General features: G+C 40.1%; 1 protein-coding gene across 1 annotated transcript in view; it reads left to right on the forward strand.

The window, feature by feature from the left end:
* Positions 1–8443: 8443 nt before the first annotated feature.
* Positions 8444–10253, forward strand: part of AXDND1 (axonemal dynein light chain domain containing 1) — a 197469-nt gene continuing 195659 nt past the window's right edge. Inside the window, 2 exon segments of the mRNA XM_017888828.1 lie at positions 8444–8541; positions 9165–9250. The gene's annotated coding sequence lies outside the window, so the exon portion shown is untranslated.

Here is a 10253-nt window from a genome sequence, read left to right on the forward strand (position 1 = left end):
AATCTCAGCTCACTGCAAGCTCTGCCTCCTGGGTTCACGCCATTCTCCTGCCTCAGCCTCCCGAGTAGTTGGGACTACAGGCGCCTGCCACCTCGCCCGGCTAGTTTTTTTGTATTTTTTAGTAGAGACGGGTTTCACCGTGTTAGCCAGGATGATCTCGATCTCCTGACCTCGTGATCCGCCCGTCTCGGCCTCTCAAAGTGCTGGGATTACAGGCTTGAGCCACCGCGCCCGGCCGTCCTATTGACTTTTATGTCCTGAGGCTTTATATTTTATTCTATGCCTCCAGATCATGGTTATAATTATTAGTAGCAATAATTAGTATTATGAGTTGTTTGAAGTACTTTGAAAATTAATTAGCTATATCTCAAGGTGGCAATAAGCTGACATTATAGTTTTAATGTTGGCCAGGTGCAGTGGCTCATTCCTGTAATCCCAGCACTTTGGGAGGCCGAGGTGGGCAGATCACTTGAGGTCAGGAGTTCAAGCCTAGCCTGGGCAACATGGTGAAACCCTGTCACTACAAAAAATACAAAAATTAGAGAGGCATGGTGGCGCACACTTGTAATCCCAGCTACTCGGGAGGCTGATGCAGGATAATTGCTTGAACCCGGCAGGTGGAGATTGCAGTGAGCCGAAATTATGCCATTGCACTCCAGCCTGGGTGATCCAGTGAGACTCCCTCTCAAAACAAAACAAAACAAAAAAATAAAGTTTTAATGTCAAATGACTCTGAGTTGGAGTTTTTTAAGTGTGAAGTCAGGTTGACAGGATAATGCCCCCTCAACCCCACTAAAACATTTTCACTCTAATCTCAGAACCTGTGAATATATACCTAACCTGGCAAAAGGGGTTTTGCAGATATGATGTAAGTTAAGGACATTGAGATGGATAGATTATCCTAGATTGTCAGGGTGGGCCCAACCTGACACCTGAATCTTTAAAAGTGGAAAAGGAAGGTGGTCAAGTGGGTCAGAGAGATGAGAAAGGAAGAGGACAGATTTGAAGTGTGAGAGGAGTTCAGCCTGCCATTGCTGGCTTTGAAGATGGAGGAAGGGGAAAAGCAGTCAATAAATGAATTTGGCTATAGAAGCTAGGAATTCTAATGACAGCTCAGCCACCAACTCTCAAGGAAACAGGGATCGCAGTCTTACAACTTTAAGGAATTGAATTCTGTTAGCAATCCAAATGAGCGTGGAAATGGATCTTCCTCTAGAGCATCCAGAAAGAAACAGCCCTGCCAACGCCTCGATTTTAGCCCTTGGAGACCCTGTTGGACTTCTAACCTATGGAGCAGTAAGATAATAAATTTGTGCTGTTTAAGATGCTAAATTTGTGGTAATTTGTTATGGCACCAATAGAAAACTAATGCACTAATGGACAACTAATCATGTTCATAACGAGATAACTTGTCCAGCAACCTCAATCACCCAGAACCCAGCAGTAAAATATAAACAACAAAGCAAGCAAATATTCTCTGAGTCACATTTTTCGACAACTCTTTCAGCAGAGTTCAGTGCAGAAAATAAATCAGTCTAGATATTTTAAGCAGGAAAGAATCAAATGCAGAACATTGGGTATTTACAAAATTGTTGGAAGGGTTAAAGGAGCTGGTATGAAGAAGTGCCTGTGGGAATAACTCCCAGAACAGGGTGAAATCGACAACTTCAGATAAAAGACATTTTATATATACACATAACCAATGATGATTTGCAGAAAAGTGTGAATTATGAACTCAGTTTAATAATCTGGGGGCTGAAGAATGAGTTGGAGGATTTCTTAAAGTCAGATAAATAAAATCCAGTTATTATGTTATGGTTAAGAATCAAAGTTGTTTTTTTGTTGTTGTTTGTTTTATTTTAAATAAAATAGATTTTCAGAAGGGTGGAAGCTGGTGTTTTACCACAGAATTTTATGAAGAAACAAAGCATATCTCTAATTATTATTATCATTGTTTTTGAGAGACGGAGTTTCACTCTTGTTGCTCAGGCTGGAGTGCAATGGCACGATCTCGGCTTACCACAACCTCCGCCTCCCGGGTTCAAGTGATTCTCCTGCCTCAGCTTCCCGAGTAGCTGGGATTACAGGCATGCGCCACCATGCCCAGCTAATTTTGTATTTTTAGTAGAGACAGGGTTTCTCCATGTTGATCAGGCTGGTCTCAAACTCCCAACCTCAGGTGATCCATCAGCCTCGGCCTCTCACAGTGCAGGGATTATAGGCGTTAGCCACTGTGCCTGGCCCTCTAATTATTTTTAATAAAAAATTATATTTCAACAAATAAATAAAACAGGCTTCTTCTAAAAAAAAATAACCTAATCACCTCTTAAAGGTTCCACTTCATAATGATACTATTAAAATGGCAATTACGTTTCCAACACATGAATTTCTAAGGGACACATTCAAACCATAGCAATACCCAATACTTTAATAATGCATAGAAATACAAAAGGCTCCTCCAAATCATGAGTGAACTCCCATTCACAATTTCTTCAAAGAGAATAAAATACCTAGGGAATCCAACTTACAAGGGACGTGAAGGGACCTCTTCAAGGAAAACTACCAAACCACTGCTTAACAGAAATAACGGAGGGACACAAGACAAATGGAAACGCAATCTCCATTGCTCCCATGGAGAAGGAAGGAATCAATATTGTGAAAATGGCCATACTGCCCAAGGTTAAGGTGTTACATAGATCAACTGCCATCCCCATCAGGGCTACATGGCTGGTTACCTTCACCGAAATTGGAAAAAAACTACTCTAAAGTTCACTTACCACAATAATAACAGCAACCTCTGCCATTTGCCGCGCAAGACAGATCCTAAGCAAAAAAGAACAAAAGCTGGAGGCATCATGCTACACTGGCTTAAACTATACTGAAGGCTACAGTACTCAAACCACATCGGTACTGGTACAAAGCAAGAGATATAGACCAATGGAACAGAACAGAAGCCTCAGAAATAATACCACACATCTACAACCATCTGATCCTTGGCAAACCTGACAAACATACAAGAAACTGCGGGAAAGGAATCCTTTATTTATTTATCGCGTGCTGGGAAATTGTGCTATAACCGGATAATAGTGTGAAAGCTTGATACTGGACTCCCTCCTTCCTTTATCCATAACTATTGCAAATACATTAATTCGAGAATGGTAAATGATTGCCTTAATCCTATGTTAGACATTGGAAACTGTAAAAAACCCTAGAAGAAACCTGTAGGCGAATAGCCATTCGAGGACATAGTCACTGGGCAAAAGACTTTCATGACTTAAAACACCAAAAACAATGGCAACAAAAGCCATAAGATAGAACGATATGAGATCTAATTAAACTAAAGAGTCTTACTGCACAGGCACAAATAGCTTACCATCAGATTGCGGGAATAGGCAATCACTACGAGAATGGGATAAAATTTTTGCAATCTACTGTCGACAAAGTGGCCTAAATATCCAAGAATCTGACAAAGTAACAACTTAATCTAATTGTACAAGAAAAAACAATCCCAGTGCTGCGCCCAGCAAGGACTGCTCAAGCCTGTATTCCCCCACACTTTTGGGGGCCGGACATGGGCGGATCACAAAGGTAGGAATCGTTACCAGTCCTCTGGCCGTAACCCGGTGAAACCCCGTCTCTATTAAGAAAATAAAAAACTAGCCGGGCGATGGTTGGCGGCGGTGCGCCTGTAGTCCCAGCTACTCAGGAGGCTGAGGCAGGAGGAAATGGCGTAAACCGGGAGGCGGAGTTGGCAGTGAAGCTGAGATCCGGCCATTGCACTCCAGCCTGGGCAACAGAGCGAGACTCCACTCAAAAAAAAAAAAAAAAAAAACAACCCTATAAAAGGGGCAAAAGATATGACAGACACTTCTCAAAGAAGACAATTTATGCAGCCCACAGACCATGAAAAAATGGTCATTCACCACCTGGCCATCAGAGAAATGCAATCAAAACTACAGTGAGATACCATCTCACCCAGTTAGAATGGCGATCGTAAATAAGTCAGGACGCAACCAGAGTGCTGGAGAGGATGTGGAGAAATTAGGGGAACACTTCATTACACTGTTGGTGGAGTGTAGCCAGTTCAACCATGTGGAAGGCGTGTGGCAATTCCTCGAAGGATTGTGTGTAATTAGAACGAATTACCCATTTGGACCAGCAATCCCATTACTGGGATATAAACCCCAAAGGATTATAAACATGCTGCCTACTAAAGACAACATGCACACGTGTGTTTACTGCAACTATTCACACATAGCAAAGACTTGGAAGCCAAACCCAAATGTCCCATCAGTGACAGGGGACTGGATTAGAAAATGTGGCACAAGTATAACACATGGACATTACTATGCAAGCCATAAAAAAGGGTTTGAAGTTCAATGTCCTTTGTAGGGGACATGGATGAAGCTGGAAAGCATCCATTCTGAGGACAGAAAACCAAACACTGCATGTTCTCATTCTGAGCAAACTATTGCAATGAGAGAAAATCAAACACTGCATGTTCTCACTCATAGGTGGGAAATGAACAATGAGAACACTTGGACACAGGGTGGGGAACATCACATACTGGGGCCTGTCATGAGGTTGGGGGAGGGAGAAGAGATAGCATCAGGAGGAATACCTAATGTAAATGATGAGTTAATGGGTGCAGCACACCAACATGGCACATGTATACATATGTAACAAACCTGCACATTGTGCACATGTACTCTAGAACTTCAAGTATAATTTAAAAATTAATTAATTAATTAAAAAATAAAAAAAGAAATACAAAAGTCTCCTAAAGTAGCTTCTTGAGGAAATTTGAGTGATGATTACTAAATTAAAATATTCTTTATTTATTAAAAAAAAATTTTTTTTTTTGACATGGAGTCTTGTTCTGTCACCCGGGCTGGAGTGTCATGGTGCAATTTCGGCTCACTGCAACCTCTGCCTCCCAGGTTCAAGCAATTCTCCTGCCTCAGCCTCCTGAGTAGCTGAGATTGCAGGTGCCAGCCACCACACCTGGCTAGTTTTTTAATTTTATTTTTAGTAGCAATGGGGTTTCACCATTGTTGGCTAGGCTGGTTTCGAACGCTTGATTTCAGGTGATCTGCCCATCTTGGGCCCCTACAATACTAGGATTGTAGGCGTGAGCCACCGTGCCCGGCCCCAACATATTCTTTAGATAATTATATGTGTGTGTATATATGCATAAAATATTGTGTGTATAATATACGTATAATTATATAAAATATGTAATGTATAACAATGTATGATGTATACATATGCATTATATATGTATATACCTATATACTGTGCATATATATGTATATACCTATATACTGTGCATATATATGTACATACATATATGTACATATATGTATATAATATATAATATACATACACACAGATACATATATATACATGAAGAATTCATCATTTTTAGCTAACAAAACAATTGTAATGGCCAACTGCTCCAGTATTTATTGATGTGATAGGAACTGCTGTTGCATCATCCTGAGAGCAGCTCATTCAGATCTTTGTGACTATCTAAAGCCTGTAAGAGGGTGGAACAGAGAAAGAATCCGGAGGATTGGAAAATAAAGCTCTAACATTTCTCCCTTGGACATGTCCAATAGAACCAGAATATCACAGTGCAGAACATCAATAGCTTGATGTCTTTTGCTACCAATATATATGTTTAAAAATCGTTATGGTCAATGTTGTATATTTCAGGATCTTCCTGGGACACCAGAACTGGCCTGTTTCCACCAACCTCATATGCCACATCAGCTGCCAAATGACACTGCCCTCAAAGCACACCACCATTTCACAATATTGCAACCATTATAGTCATTCTAAAATAATTTAAAATTTCATTTCATTTATAAAACCTTTCTTGCTTCTCTTAGACTAAAGCCCAACATGTTAAGCATGATTTGCAAGGCTTTCTGTGTTTAGTTCTCTAATTTCAATAATTTTATTCTTCATACTTCAACCGTATATTCAGTCATCCCTCATACTGAGGGATATGTGGGGGATTGGTTCCCAGGCACCGGCAGATACCAGAATCTTTGTATATTCAATTTCTGCAGTCAGCCATATATGAGTCAGAAACTCATGTATGTATATGGAAAGTTGGCCCTCTATATGAGGGTTTCGTATCCAGTGAATACTGTATTTTCAGTCAGTGTTTGGTTGAAAAAATTTGTGTATAAGCAGACCCAGGCAGTTCAAGGCTGTGTTGTTCAAGGGCCAACTATACTAAATTTTCAGTTCGCCGAAGTCACCATGTGCTGTTGTGTCTCAGGACCTATGCATATGCTGTTCTCTACACTTTTTGGTTGCTTACCTAAATCCAAATCAGTTTTTTGTTCTTACTAATTGTTACTGCCTCCTGAGGTTTACCCTGACTTGATCTAAACTGTATTGAGGTGTTGTTGTTATTAGTTGTTCCAATAACATTCTATTCTTTGTTACAGTAGTCTTCATATTATACTTTTCTTTGGTTTTTGAATCTTCCCCGCTGTATTGAAGGCTCCCCCGTGGTAGGGACTGTGTCTATTTTAAGAAATAGTTCTATATTCCTTTCATCTAGCATATTTTCTATCACTTATAATGTGGTTAATACATATTTGCTGAGCAAATTAATGACTTTTAGGCACGTTCATGAACAATCCTAGAACCCAGGGCACCCAAATTTAATAATGTAGTTTTTTATTTTTATTTTTTGAGATGGAGTCTCACTCTGTCGCCCAGGCTGGAGTACAGTGGCATGATCTCAGCTCACTGCAATCTTCGCTTCCCAGGTTCAAGTGATTCTCCTGCCTCAGCCTCCCAAGTAGCTGGGACTACAGGCATGTACCACCCTGCCTGGCTACTTTTTGTATTTTTAGTAGAGAAGGGGTTTCGCCATCATGGTCAGGGTGGTCTCGAACTCCTGACCTCAAGTGATCTGCCCACCTCAGCCTCCCAAAGTGCTGGTATTATAGGCATGAGCCACTGCACCTGACCTTGAAATTGTAATATTTCTCTATTGTCATTCTTCACCACTAGAATCAGTTCCATGAAGGTAGGAACTTTTTATTTGCTTTTTTCACTATTAATGTTCTTAGCTCCCAGAATAGTGCCTGGTATGTAGTAGATGCTGAATTATTCTTTACTATGTAAACCAGTAAATACATTTGGAGTTTATAGAAAGATATAGTGGACAATCATTTCAGGGTACCATTGTGGTGATGTTTATGCCTATTGTTTTCTGTCTTGGAAATCTTAAAAGAGTCAATGACTCAGAATTCAGTCTCCTGGGAGAGTATATTTGGCCTAGCTTAGACCACTTGCCCACATGTTGGTTACCAGAGGATTTTTTTCTCCACTTTTCTTTATTTTGTTTTATTAAACTTCTTATTTTGAAATAATTTAAAGTCTCACAGAAAAGTTGCAAATGTGATCAACCCTGGAAAACATTCCAGGGAAGTGTGGTAGAAGATAACTGCTAAGAGAGTGTTTAACTTGGCAGTGGTGGTCATCATCAGCTTTCTAGAAAATTGTTTCAGAAGAGAGGTATGGGTGGAAATCAGATTGCACGACAATTTCAGAAAGTCTGATGTTTAACACAAGTGAGCGATGATCGATCGATTGATCCATTGATAGATCATAATGACATGACAGTGGCCAGGCATAGTGGCGCCTGTAATCCCAGCACTTTGGGAGGCTGAGGCGGGTGGCTTACCTGAGGCCAGGAGTTCGAGACCAGCATGGCCAACATGCCAAACCCCATCTCTACTAAAAAATGCAAAAAATTAGCCAGGCATGGTGGTACGTGCTTGTAATCCCAGCTACTTAGGAGGCTGAGGCAGGAGAATTGCTTGAATCCGGGAGGCAGAGGTTGTAGCAAACTGAGATTTTGCGCCATTGCACTCCAGCCTGGGCGACAGAGTGAGACTCTGTGTCAAAATAATAATAATAATAGTAATAGTAATAATGATAATAATAATCACAACATGACAGCAATGCATGTTCAAGGAGAGATTTTTATAAGGGGAAAAAGTTTATTATAGATCAAATGGGATGTTCCAGTAGAGTTGGAGATACACAGAAGTTAGGACTGATGGAATGTGACTCCTGAGGATATGGGCAAAGATGGAATCAAGCACCTAAGTGGAGGGAATAACCACAGGAAAGAGAATATATTTTAACCTGATACTGAAGGAAAGAGTTTGTGATATGAATGAGAAGTTTCAGGTGGAGAAGAGAAAGAATTTGGGAAAATTCATGTTTAATGCCTCAGGCTTAGTAAAGTGTTACTTAAGGAGATCAGTTTTGCTGACACAGAGGACCATCTTACCCATTAGATGGATCTGTGCGGATCTCACCTGCTGTTATGCGGTATCCAGATAGAAAACTTGTTTTTTGAATATATTTTTCTTACTTTGTAGGGATATTTCTTTTCTGTATGATGTTAAATATACCAAAGGACAGACTAGGGAGAAGGCAGTTTGTCCCCCACATTTGGCCCGTTCATTACAGTCACATGATGGTGTCATTGTGCCGCATAAGGTAAGTAAAGTATTTGACAAATAATCTTCTCTCCCTCTGTCTACTTTTAAAAATCATTTCTCCAAAATATAAGACAATGTCATACTATAACAACCTGCATTGCTCACCAATCTTCATAGCATTTTGAAATTACTTCTTGAAACAGGAAAAGGGTATTTAGCAGGAAAAGATCAAAATATCTTATTCTAAGCCATTTTGCAAACCACAGTTAATCTGTTTTAATCTAAAAAACACAGCGTGGGAGATTAGATTGTTTTTTTCCCCTAGAAATCCACATATAAAGTTGTAGGATTCTTATCTTTGGTATCTTGCTAAGTTGAATTTTAAATTCCCTGCTGAATTTAAAGGAAAAGAATCAATAAACTTCTGAATATATGGGACACATGTGACTAATACTAGTACCAAGGTTATTCTTTAATTTATGGTTATTTTAGAGATGTGTGCTCTGGTTAGTTTTTGTCATTTGCTGTGACCCACATTACTAATATTGTTATTTCTCCAGTCAAAATTTCTCATCTTAAAACATAGTATCTCTTTGGGTTAGGAATTAGGATTTGTGCAAGTGAATTTTTTCTCTATTAATGTATTCATTCTTTTTTTGTTTGTTTTTCTTTTCTTTTAAGCCAAAGACACTAACAGATACTTTGATTCCTGAAGAATTTCATATTGTGTCAAGTACGGGAGTTTCAGGTTTGGAGTGTTATGATGAGTGAGTACTATGATATGTAAAGAATACCTGCCCCGGCTCGGTGGCCCATGCCTGTAATCCCAGCACTTTGTAAGGCCAAGGCGGATGGATCATCTGAGGTCAGGAGTTCAAGACCAGCCTGGTCAACATGGTGAAACCCCATCTCTACTAAAAATGTGAAAATATTAGCTGGGCGTGGTGACGGGTGCCTGTAATCCCAGCTACTGGGAAGGCTGAGGCAGGAGAATCATTTGAACCTGGGAGGCAGAGGTTGCAGTGAGCCAAGATTGTGCCATTACACTCCAGCCTGGGCAACAAGAGTGAAACTCCATCTCAACAAAAACAAGAAAGAATACCTGACAAGTTGAACTGTTTCCTCCTTCTCATACATAGAAGAACCTGAGAATAGTACACTCATATTCCTGAGCAATATATAAACTGAAATGAGGAAACATTTGAGCCAGCCATCCTAATACAATTAAGAAAGATACAAATTGGCTGGGGCCAGTGGCTTACACCTGTAATCCCAGCACTTTGGGAGGCCGAGGCAGGCAGATCAGGAGGTCAGGAGATCAAGACTATCCTGGCTAACACGGTGAAACTGTGTCTCTACTAAAAATACAAAAAATACAAAAAAATAGCCAGGCGTGGTGGCGGGCGCCTGTAGTCCCAGCTACTCTGGAGGCGGAGGTGGGAGAATGGCGTGAACACTGCAGGGGGAGCTTGCAGTGAGCCGAGATTGAGCCACTGCACTCCAGCCTGGGCGACAGTGCCAGACTCCATCTCAAGAAATAAATAAATAAATAATTTTTAAAAAGAAAGATACAAATTAAAAAAAAAAAAACTAAAAGTACTTAAAAGAGTTTGGGATGTTAGTGATTATTCATATTTTTTTCCTGCCATTTAATTTTGAATTTTTTTAAACATGGGACTTTGTTTTGAATGCATGACCATGCCGTTTAGGAATGATTTTGAGCAATGATCATGGAGACAAAGGAAAGTAGCCCTCTGAGCCAGCATCTCA

This window comes from Rhinopithecus bieti, unplaced genomic scaffold (genome assembly GCF_001698545.2).
Source record: "Rhinopithecus bieti isolate Rb0 unplaced genomic scaffold, ASM169854v2 scaffold_15676, whole genome shotgun sequence".
NCBI classification, from domain to species: Eukaryota; Metazoa; Chordata; class Mammalia; order Primates; family Cercopithecidae; genus Rhinopithecus; species Rhinopithecus bieti.